This window comes from Tenrec ecaudatus, chromosome 17 (genome assembly GCF_050624435.1).
Source record: "Tenrec ecaudatus isolate mTenEca1 chromosome 17, mTenEca1.hap1, whole genome shotgun sequence".
In the NCBI taxonomy this organism is placed as follows: domain Eukaryota; kingdom Metazoa; phylum Chordata; class Mammalia; order Afrosoricida; family Tenrecidae; genus Tenrec; species Tenrec ecaudatus.
Window position 1 is genome coordinate 26,373,671 of NC_134546.1, and position 13,207 is coordinate 26,386,877.

Consider the following 13,207-nt stretch of genomic DNA (forward strand, 5'->3'; position numbering starts at 1 on the left):
TATTTTTTTCTATCAGCTCTAAGCCAAATGTGACTCTTTTTATCACTATCAGGTGATTGCTCTTCTCATTTCCAGATGAAGTAATTGAGATTCAAAAGTGTTAAATAATAAGGCGCTAATCTAAATGAAAATGTGTTTTAAGTGTAAATGTAATTGTTTTGCTCTTTATGTTCCTACACCTATTTAGAAAAGTATTTCAGTTTCTGGTCAGCAGTGAGCTAATTTTATTTAAGACAATTCTGAACCTGTAATAGTGAGAAATAGGAAGAGGTAGGGTCTCCATTCTTTATGAATCTGGGACTCTTTATCCTGGGTCTCCTCCAACGTCTGTGGTTCATGATTTCTGAGCATCTATGATCTCACTTGTTAAGTTGTTTAATGGAATGGGGATACCTGCCAGACCCTTTGCTGGTTGTCTATTTTCTCTTCTCTATGGTTTACCTTCCTTTATTATTCTCCCCCCCCACTCCCCACCCCCTCAACCTCAGAAGTATTTTCTTTCTCTCGCATAACTTCCATATTCCTCATCTCTCTGACTCTGCCTCTTCTTCAATGTCCCATCACATGTCACCCCTCCCCTGCACAGGAACTCCTCACCTCTCTCCTCTAAATCCCTGGCTTATTATTTGAGTCACTTCACACCTCTCTTTATAGTTGACAGAACGTCCCTCTAGTTCATAACTTCACCCATATTGCATATACTTTGCATTCTGTCTTTCATCCCTTCTACAGCACTTAAATACTGTTTTATACCTAACAATGACCTGTGAAGTACGAAACTCATTTGGCTTCTCTACTTTTTCAGCTTCTTTGACCTTTGTATAGGAGTTGACATCAGTGCCTATATACTCTCTCCTTTGAAAGAAAACTATCTATTCTTGAACTTTGCAGTTTCCTGAATCTCATTCTCAGCTTTCAACTACCTATTGCAAACATTCTTCAATAAATTATGAGTTCATGTTTGTTTTCTTAAGGACTCTGGTGGGACCGTGATTCATCACTTGGCTGCAATTATAAGATCAATAGTTCAATCCCACCACCGCTGTATGGAAGAAAGATGTGAAGACTGGCTTTCCCTAAGGTGACAGTCTGACTCACAGCGTGAGAGGAGGCTCAAATGGACTCTCTGCCATTGGATGTTTGATCTGCAAAGAAATAAAAGAAGTAGGGAGACTGGGAGGTGTCCATATCTCCATCTTGTCCACACCCCTCACTGGAACTCGCTTTAGAAACTAGATCCTGCCGCGGACCCTGTTGTTCTCCCACAGTCAATGAGAGTGGAATGAAGAAATAGCTTCCCTGTTTAATAGAACCCTTCAAATTTAGACTGTCCTGGACTAATAATCAGTAGTTCACTATAGTTTATAAGATAACTGGGTGAACCAGTAAGGAGGGAGTTTCTTTTATTTTTAAAAAATCATTTTATTGGGGGCTATACAACACTTATCACAATCCATCCATCCATCCATTGTGTCAAGCACATTTGTACATTTGTTGCCATCATCTTTCTCTAAACATTTTCTTTCTTCTTGATGCCTTGGTGTCAGCTCCTCATTTTCCCCTCCCATATTCCCCACCCTCCCTCCCTCACGAATCTTCATAATTTATAAATTATTATTTCATGTCTTACAGTGACTGATGTCTACCTTCTCCCACTTTTCTGTTGTCTATCCCCCAGGGAGTGGGTTATTTGTAGACCATTGTAATCGGTTCTCCCTTTCTCCCCCCACCGTTCCATTACCAAGGAGGGAGTTTCTTAAGAGTAGTGAAAGATCATTATTTTTCCCCAGCAGTTTAAAGAAAGTTGCATAATATGGAATATTTTGACAAGCATTTTTTCTCTTAGTTTCTACAGATCAGAGACATTTTAGAAAATTTAGACATAGTGCAATTCCATCTTGGCTTTTACTTATTTTCTCAGAAAAATTCCATTTTTCTTCCATCCTTTAATATCTGCTTCACAGAGAGTGATGTATTTCTATTCAACAATCTATTTTGTGTCACCTGGACCAGGTATACCACAGTGATTTGAATCAAGAAGCAGATAAATCATTTGTGATTGATAACAGACTTATACACTGGCAATGGGAAATGAATTACGATAAAGAATAATTGGCCCTGTCGAGCTGGAAGGCAAGTGTTGCGGGGCTTAATGTAGAAATACAAAGCCCTAAGATTCCTATTTTGTGCAACACTGTCATAAATCATGGCAGCACCAAGTATTTCTGTATTTCACATGTGCACACACTTGTCGTTTGACGGATGCATTTCGGGATTCATTAAGCTAATATCTGGGTCCTTGTGAGTGAAATGAGTGCTGGCCCCACGTGCACCCCAGGAAAGGGCAGTAAGTTTTCAACAAGAGGTGTGCCAGAAACCTGAAGGGCTTGATCTGCCCCCAAAGGGGAAATCAAGCAAAATCTGCCATTTTCTTTCAATATCATTAACCCTTTATACGGAGACACTACAGCTAATGTATTATTTGGAGTTTTTTTTTAAGATATAAATTACATGCAGTCAAATACAGAACCATTAAATATACAGAGCAGTGAGCTCTGACTCATCAGATCACTGGAAAAAGAAAAAACTAACAAAAAACAAGAACAAAATCACCACAGGCCAGTAGAATTTCAACTCATACTGATCATCTAGGCCTACGTAGCGTTCCCCCAAAGGGTGTCCAAGGCTGCGATACTACACAGAAGCAGCCACCACATCGTTCTCTGTAGAGGAGCTGAGGGGATAGAAGGCCAACATCTAGGTTAGCAACTACTTCTTTGCCACTCCATTGACAGGACTCTTAAATTTACAAGTATATTACTCTTACCAAAAATTTTATATAAACATTTTATAACTATAGAAAAAGTTAGCAATAATTTCCACTGTACCTTCATGTTCTGCCAGAACTTTACCAGTGCTTTGATTTCTTCTGCCACTTATTAGCTTTGTACGTCATATAAATTTAGTTAAGTATTCTGTATTCTATTGTGGCTGAGGTCTTTCACTCAATATGTCTCTGATATTTATGTTAAATATATCAATAATTGTGCCTGCTTGTTTTTCCTTTACGTAGCTGATTGTTTTTCCCTAATATTAACATATGAAACTTCTTTATTCTTGTGATAGAACATTGGGTAATTTTCATTTCTTTTCCAGTTGATTGATTTGCTATAAGCAGTACTTTAAGACAATGTGGATAAGCTGCACTTAAGTAAAATCAGATAAATATTTCCATGGTAGTAAAATTATACTCTAATGTTGCTGGGAAAATTCAGTAAATATTTGTGAATGCTAAAATATGATATATGCTAATCTACCACAACATATATTTTTATCCTTTTTTCTGATATACATTCTGTTGTGAATTTTAAAAAATATACACCTTATTGAATCTTTAACCACGTGTCTGCCAGAATGGTCACCCAAATGAACAGGTTTCAGTGGAGCTCCAGACTAAGAACAGACTCTTAAAAGACCCTTGACTTCCCACATCTGAGGAAGTAGCCACTAAAACCTTATGAACAGAGTCAAAACATTGCCAGATACTAAAGGCCTAAGGAAGGGAAGCAGCACATTGCCAGAGACCATGCCAGAGGATGGATCTGTGGGTCAGAAGGCACAGGAAATATAACTGAGGAATGACCTTGTCAAAGTGAGTCTCCCATGGTGACATGCATGGAGTAAAGGCTGTGGGAGTAAACCCTTCAGGATCTGATGGGGCATGACTCAAAAATAAGAATAAATAGCTGAAAACATCAATTTACCTACTGGAGTCAGAACTTGTAAAGTGAAAAATATAAATCTAGGAAAACTGGAAATCATCAAAAATGAAATGAATGTAATCCTTAGCATTAGTGAACTGAAATGAACTGATATTGGCTGTTTTAAATCAGAATATCATATGGCTTCCTCTGCTCAGAATGACACATTCAAAAAGAATGGTGTGTTTTCATTGTCAAAAAGACTATTTAATGAATATCCTTAAAGGTCAAATTACCTTAAAGTACAAACTGTCTGTGATAGCAATATATCTATCCAGATTCAAGTATGCAATCAATGCAATGATTACTTAAATTTATATACCAAACTACTAAATCTAGTGAGTTAAAGTTTATTGTGCCAACCTGGCTGATAAACACATGTGGGGTTAGTTGAAGGGTGGAGGGATAAATGGCTCAGTAAGCCTTCCCTTTCAAGTTCTTGGGTCTCTTGCTTTCTGATGGTTGGACTAGGTTGCAGATCCCTTAGCCAGTTCCCCGCTTCAGCTGGCAAGGCTCACTTCCTGCAAGACATCCCCAAGGAAAAGCCGCATGGACCTACCCCAGTGCAGCCATATGTGCTGGAACAGCCGTGTGGAGAACCCTGCCAGTGTTGAGATGCTTACACACTCACTGATTCGGCTTTCCTCCTGCAGTCGGCGTCACTGTGTGTGTTTGGTGAGATGGAGGAGGACTTTGTGGATTGGTGTTGGATTTATGGGTTAATGTTGGACTTGTGGGCTTGCACAGCACTAGGTTGGGATATTTTCCTGATGTGCACTTACCCTTTATATAAAACTCTCTATTATACATATGAGTTTCTGTGGATTTGTTTCTCTAAAGTACTCAGACTAATACATCTAGTGATAAAGAAATTAAAGAATTTTACCAATATCTTCAATCTGAAATTGATCAAACATGCAATCAAGATGCAATAATACATATTGGCAATTATAATGCAAATGTTAGAAACAATGAGAAAGGAGTACATGTCAAGAACAGATTGGTCACATTGAACATTAATGACAGAAGACAGGATGAGCTGTGGAAGGAAAAATTGAAAACATCATTCATGAAGGAAGCAAAAGGTACATGGAACAAAGAGTATCATTAATAATATCAGATCTTAGTTGAAAGCAGAGAATGCCAGAAAGGTGTTTTATTGATTATGCAAATACATTTGACTGGGTTCATCATCCAACAACATTAAACAACAGCAACACTGAAACACCTATGGGTAGCCCTGAAAAGAATGTGAATTCAGAACACTTCATTTTATCCTGCGAAACTTTTACATGGATCAAGAGGCAGTCATGTGAACAGAACAAGGGACTATTCTGCATGCTTAAGCTAATGTGCATGGCTTAAAATCAGGAAAAGGTGTCCATCTGTACCCGGTCACCATACTTATTCCATCTGAACAGATAATCAGAGAAGCTGGATTATATGAAGAATGTTGTGGAACCAGGATTAAAGAAAGACTAATTACAAGTTGGGATATGCAGATGACACAATCTTGCTTGCTAAAAGTGAGGAGAGCATGAAGCGCTTGCTGATAAAGATCAAGGGTTTCAGGTTTAATTTGGATTGCAACTCAATTTAAAGAAAACCCAAATCCTCACAACTGGGTCAATAGGTAGCATAGTGATTAAGATGGGGAAGATTGAAGTTGTCAAGGATTTCCTCTGGCTTGGAGCCATAATCAATATTCATGGACGCAGCAGCCAAGAGATCACACAACATATTACATCGCATAACGCTGCAGCACAGACTTCTGTAAAGAGCTGTAAAGCAAGGTTGTTACTCTGAGGACTGAGATGTCCGACACTCAGGGCATGATATTTTCAAACTCCTCCAAGGCAAATAAAAGTTAGACATTGCATTAGGAAGACTGAAGAAGAATAGATGCATTTGAATTGAATTATGGCACTGTTGAATATTGAAAGTACCATGGATTGTCAAAAGAACAAACAAATCTGTCATGGAAGATGTATAACTAGAATATTCCTTAAAGGCAAGGATAACAAGACTTGTTCTTCCAAACTTCGGATATGACAGGCGAGACCAGTCCTTGGAGTTGGGCATCATCCATGGTAAAGTGGATGATCACAGAAAAGTGGAAGATGACAACAAAATGTCCAAGTACAGGTATAATTGTGAGGATGGGGCAGGGCGGGCAGTGTTCTGTTCTGTTGAACATGGACTTGCTCTGGTTTGCAACCACCTTGATGGCACTCAAGAGCAAGAGGAATATATGAGTCTATAACTCCCACTTGGGGACTATGGAAACAGGTCTCCTTTGCACTTCTCTGCTACACAGATGAGACATCTCTGAAGCAGAAGTAAAAACAAAAAGCACCTGCCACAGACCTTGGAAAAGCAAGATCCAGATCTCTGTTTTAAGGCGCAAAAACAGCATAGAGTAGATCCAGCACATACTGGCATGGAGACTCTGATGAGCACCACCCAGTCTAAGGAGTACCCTCTCCCTATCTGGCCTGAGACGGTGGAACCATGGGACAGAATGACAGCCTGGTTGGCTTCTTGGATCCCTGGAAGTTAAGGTCAAGGAACCATGTAGTTGGGAGGCTCATAACAGGAGAAAGATTTGGCTGCTGGCTGTAAAGACCAATGACTGTATCCTTATTCTTTGCTGATTTTGATGATTAACTTCCTTAATAGACTTCCTTCATTTGTTGTGAGTTCTATATGGTCATTGAAAAAACTTATTGAACCCAACATAGATATAGGGTGATGCGGATGGAAAGGTTGGTGTTAAAATAGGTAAAGAAAGATGGATCTTCGAGGCTTCTCTGATCCCTGCCTCATCAACAGAGAAACCAGAGGAGGTCAGATATGGCCCTACATTGTCATTTATTGCACATGTGTTTATTTGCATATACTAAAGAAGTTCTTTCTTACCAGGTTTCATAATCTTCTTGCATTTCACTTGAAGTCAGTGGGCACAACATGTAAAAAAGAGTGAAAGATCACTATACATTTATCTTGGGAATGAAAGGTTAATTCCAGACATTGCATCAGTTACAGAAGCTTTGTAGGCAGCTGGGTTCGATCATGTCAGGTGTTTAAGTTATAGTCAGCTCCCTCTAAGTGATTTGAGTTTTAAGAAACAGAATGTAATATATACTATCTCATTCAGATTTGAAGACTGTTTCTGAAATAAACTTCTGTAAATTTTGTCTAGTTAAAAAATAAACACGATACTAAGTTACTTGTAACATATAATAGATATATTGTAATGTTAGATTATATAATTCTCCGTAAACAAAATGACTATTCATCTTAACTCAGATAACTGGAATTTCAGACTTTCCTAAGTCTTTTCCAAATGGTAAATTATTTTTGTTTTTCCAAAGATGCTAACCACTTTCTCAGGAGGAGGATTTCAAATTAGTCCACAGTGCAATTAAACAACTTTTGCATAGAAAACAACCTTGTACTTCCATTTCCATGAACACTTTCAGGAAAATGATAGTATGAGCGTAACCACAAAGTTATACTCAAGAGATATAAATGAAAAGTGGGCGTAAACAACTTTATGTAACCCTTTGGACCACTAGCTTCAGAAATATGTATCCTTTTTGCCCCATTATGTTCATATATTGGTAATAATTTTCCTCTTACATTACAAAAAAGCCTCAACAGGCTGTTGCCTGGTCAGTTTTATAAGTTTAGCCATCCTAATGGTTTATTAATATTGCTTCCCTGCTGGCTAGATTTATTGCTGAGCAATCAGTCTTTAATGTGACCCTACATTCCAAATCAAGCACGTTATGCTTGATCTGGTAGGGCAATTTTTACACTGCTGCTGTGGACACTAAATTTTTGTCAGTCTCACTCTGTGTCCTTGGACAGTTCATTAAATTTCGGGTGGATGAAAATCTTCCTCGATTAAACTGATGATAGTCTACTTGTCAAGAGTCAAGAAAAAAGCGCTAATTAAAAATATGAAAACAAATGTAAAATAAATGGTGAACAGAGTTAAACCTTAATGTTTATACTACATGACTCTCAAATGCAACTAGTTATAATGTTTATTTTACTTTTTACCAAAATTATTTGCCATTAGATTATACAAGGGAAAACAGATAGAAATGTTGATTCAGTATATAAATTAGGTTATGCTTAATTTTAACCATAATTTTAGAGGGAAGTTAGATACAACATGTTGGAAGGACAAGCTCAAAGATATAAAACATGATTCATTAGGGGAATGCAAAGAATTATTAGCATACCAAATATGCTAATAAGTAGATGACACTCTTGAAATAAACCCAGCGCTAGCAAGTCCATGCCCATTTATGGCAAGCTTATCAACAGAATGGAATTGCCCCTTTAGGGCTCCTAGATTTTCATTGTTATGGGCACAGGCAGCTTCATTTCTCCCATGGACTAGCTGAGCATCCGTACTCCTGACATGGCAACTAGCAGCTCAACGCAGAACTCATTATGTCATCACCAGGGGCCAGGTCTAATTCACATAGTTGAGTCAATATTCAATCCAGAAAATGGTGTGTTTCGGTTTTGTTTTTTTGTGATATCCTATCTACTCAAGAGGTATGCCTCATTTCAAGTCCAAAGTTAGTGCTGAATAGTCTAAGAATAAGTAGGTTCGACATTGCAATGAAAGCTCTACACAAATAGAATTTTCTTGACCGCAGATGTAGATACGTGTCACTGTACATATCAATAAAAAGTCAGACTATGTTTGTCAGAATTTCTGTGAATTAAATTTCCTTTTAAAATGTTTTAAGAATTAGCCTCCACAGATACAGAAACTCTCTCTCCAAGATATCTCGCTCATCTGTGGGTTGTCTTACTAGCTCGCATGTTGCGGTGGGGTTGGAAGTCTTGCCACTGGTATTTTAATCCCAGGAGGATGGACACTTTTCAAGAGAGCTTTCAGACTAAGACAGATTGGGAAGAGAGACCGAGCAAACTGCATCTAGGAGGAAAAACATGGAGCAGTGAAATCATTCTGAACAGCAGCAAGACATAGTGGGACGTGGTGTAAGAAGCACTTCAGATTGGAAGACGCCCCAACTGTGATGGAAGAAAGTGAGACACTTTAATGACGTGAAAGGAACAAAGATTTTGGTAAACTCATTTGCTGATGTAGCATGCCTCAATGAGAAAACAGATGCAACTCCCTATTACAAATCAGAACACTAAATGAATGCCTCTAGGAAAAGTGAAAGTCCTCAAAAAATGAAATAGAACCCATAAAGATCAATATCTAGGCAGCAAGATGAAACAAACACACACTGCCATTGATTTGATTCCAACTCATAGTAACCTCGCAGGACAGAGTGGAGCTGCTCTCTAGGGTTTCCAATACGGTAAATTTGTACCTGAGTACCTGAGTAAAAAGTTATGTTTCTCCCATGGTAGGCTATTAGGTATGTGATGCTTACCTTGTAATTTAGCGACCAATATTTAAACAGCTTTGCAAACAGGTATTCCCCAACCCCCTGCAATTGAGTGAATTCCTATATAGCAGCGGTTCTCAAGCTGTGGGCGGTAACCCATTTGGGGGTTGAACAACACTTTCACAGGGGTCACCTAAGACCTTTGGAAAACACATGTTTCCAATTGTCTTAGGAACCCAGACACCGCTCCTCTATCAGTCTCCAGGCGGGTCCACCCATATGCAGATATGTCCACATAGGAGTACCAGGCATGATAACATCATAGTATGTTTCAAATCTACCTGCCACTCCATTTGCACTTGCCAGAAGCCCATTCACAGCCAAAGTTGAAGATGTTCCTGAGACAGCACAAGAGGAGTTCATTGAACTTATTAACAGCGATGCAGCACAAACTGATTTCTCTACAATGCCAGTTACAAAATTCTGGATCAAGTGTTTGCAGTCATATCCTGTTCTGTCTGAGACTGTGTTACGCCTTCCTCTATTTCCAACAACTTATCTTTGTGAAACAAAATTTTCCAGTCTGTTGGTTATAAAGTCTAAATACAGAAGTAGACTTGTTGTGGAAGATGATCTTCCTTGTGCTCTTGCAAAGACTGCCCTGAGAATTTCTGATCTGATGAGAAAGAAGCTATCTCAATCTTTGCCCTGACGTTGGCTTTTTACGCATCCTGTTGCAAAATGTAGCAATATAGTTTATTGTTATATTAAGACTGTTAGCCACTTTACACCATGCTTCAAGACAAAGTTTCATTTATTTGTAATTAGAAATAGATATATCACAATATATACATAATTACATATTGTCGTTGTGATTAATCACCATGCTTTTATATGTTCAATTTGTAACAATGAAAATACATCCTGCATATCAGATGTTTACATGATGACTCATAACAGTAGCAAAATGACAGTGATGAAGTAGCAATGAAAATAAGTTGATGGTTGGGGGTCCCCACCACATGAGGACCTGTATGAAAGGGTCATGGCATGAGGAAGGTTGAGAACCCCTGCTCTATCAGGGTTCAATGTGTGTAAGTAGCCTCATTTTTTTTCTCCCTTGGGGAAGTTGGTATGTTTGAGTCTCTAACCTTAGGCCTAACAATTCAATGCTCACCCAAGAGCACCACCACGGCTCCTTATCCTCAGCATTCAAGGGGTTAAATGCACGGGACTCGGACTATTTGAATTAGTCATATGGTTTATTATACTGAAACAAGAAATCGCGGTTTGGCCATGGTACCAGGGAGATCGCTTGCTGGAACAGTGCATCTCTATGGGAAAAGCAGTGGGTGAGTTCCAAAGGAGACACTCAGCAGTGAAGCAGATGGCCCAAGTGACAGCAACAATTGGCACAACAACGACAAAAAGTGTGAGAATGGTGCAGGGTCCGATAGAGTCCTTACACAGACAACAAGCCTCCAAAATATGGTGTGTGTACTTGTTAATAGTGCAAGAGATATAGGAATTTTCCATGAGGAGAGATGCTATCCAAAGGCTGGAAACAATATACGAACGTAGCAATCAACACACCCAGAGTAGATTAGAAAGCACTTTTACAAATTATGCCAAATTTGAATTTTTGTCTTTCACTTGTTATTGTGGTCAAGACTTTCCATGTGTGCTGCCCTGTTACAGTCTGATCTCGCAAAGATGTTTGAGTTCAACTCTACAAAGGAAATATACCTGGAACTGATTTCATGCAGACTAAAAAGAGTACATTTTGAAGTAGACCTTTTCAACTTTTGTTTAGTGTTTTGCTCAAATATATTGCATGCAAGTTTCAGAGATTCATCTATTTAAGTGCCAAAAATATCCTTGAGATATTTATTGTGATGGCCTCACGAAAGGCATTCTATCACCTCAAATAAAAGCATCCTAAATTGTGTGACTAATAATAAAGCTACAACAAAAGGTTTGTATTATTTTTTGCACTCCTAAATATTTAATATTAGTAAACATTTGGACTAACTATGGATAATTAGGACACTATTAAAAGATTGGGTATTAACCAAAATAGTTACAATCAACTTGATTGAAATCAAAATTTTAACTTCATCAAAATTAATTTTTTAAGGTACATTATTAACAAAATGAAAGGACATACCACATATTTGGAGGAATTGTTTAAAATGACATATATGATAAAGGACTTTCATATAAAGACCTCTTAAAACTCAGTAAGTTTACTTCTAGTAATATGACAGTCTATTGTTAGAAGCCATTGAGTTGGTTTGAACTTATGTAACATAAAGAAACATGCCCAGTTCCGGGCCATCCTCACAGTTGTTGTTACGTATGAGTCCACTGTTGGGACCACTGTGTCATATCAGCTTCTAGGTCAGTGGTTCTCAACCTGTGGGTCGCGACCCTTTTAGGGGGGTCAAACGACCCTTTCTCAGGGGTCTCCCAATTCATAACAGTAGCAAAATGACAGTGGTGAAGTAGCAACGAAAATAATTTTAGGGTTCCACAACATGAGGAACTGTATTAAAGGGTCGCAGTACTTGGAAGGTTGAGAACTTCTGTGCCAGGCAGACACTACACGGAACCTTCTACAATACAGACAGGAGAGACAAAATGAAGCAGACACACATGATCATGTGGGAGCCCTGGGCTTCGGGGGAAAGACAGAGACGTGGACTAAACACTGAGGAGGGGAAGAAACTGAAAATGGTGGAAGTTCAATTTTCTCGATATTAGTTAGTGGAAATGGCAAAATGATATTGGCCATTTTGCACAGAATGATAACATGGCTTGCTATGGCAGGGATGACAAACACAAGAGACAAAACATCGTATTTATCATAAACCAATTTCAAACTCCTGTCCTGAGGTAAAATTGCTTTCTGTGACAGCCTAAGATCTAGACATTTATCAGGATAGTCAGCTAATAGAACCATTATTAAAATGTACCCACCAAAGACTAAAGTCAATGATGAAGACATTGAAACATTCTAGCAGATTTTTGAGTCTGAAATCAATCAACCACAAAACCAAGATGCATTGTTAACTATTGGGGATTGGAATTTGAGGAAGAATCAGTGGCTGGTGATAGAAACTAAGTTGGAGTTTTCAAGACAGAATTTAGTAAGACAAATGACTCATTTTGTTGTAGGAGAGCAGATTGCATCTTGCTATCTTACTGAAGCCTATGTCACCAGCATTTTAAATATCATCAGGGTCAACCAAGGTAAACAGGTTCTATCTGAACTTCTATACATGTAACATACAACTTGGGAGAGAGATCGGGCAGACGTTCTTTGACTGGATTGTAGTGAGTTTGGATTTTGAGTTTTTAAGATACAAAGTGGTTAAAATATAGGTTGAACCATTGTACTACAATATAAAACCTCAATGAACACTAGAGTCCTAGATTTTGAGTGATAGCCATATGTGCATGCATGTATGCGTATGTGTACAAACACATTGAATTCTAAAAGTAACTTAATATATGAAGTAGGTGGGTAATTTTGTGAGTAATCAAATAATCAATCAAAGAGTAAACTCATATTGTGAGCAAAATATGTGTTTAGATACCTGCATGTGTGTGTGTGTGTGTGTGTGTGTGTTTTCCCTAGCACCAATTCCAATCACTGACTGAATGACACAAAATTTTCTGTTGCTCAAACTAAAACCAAAGCCATTGCCTTTGACCTGATTCCAAGTCATAGCAACCCTGTAGGAGAGAGGTGAGAAGGTCCGTACGTGTTTTAAGACCATAATCTTTATGGAAACAGCTTCTTCCTTAATCTAGCAACTGCTGCATTCAAACCATAAATAAAATACAATCGCGGAATAATGTTGTTTGGTTTAGCTGCCCAACTTTTTAATATTTTTTTTGGCTTAAAACAAAATAAATATATATAGTCCTTGAGCAACCCAAAGGACAGTGTAGAACCGTGGCATACAGATTTCAAGGCTGTGAGCTCTGTGGGAGCAGACTGCTTCATTTTCCTCCCATGGAGCAATTTATGGATCCGTCCTTCAGTCAGGACCT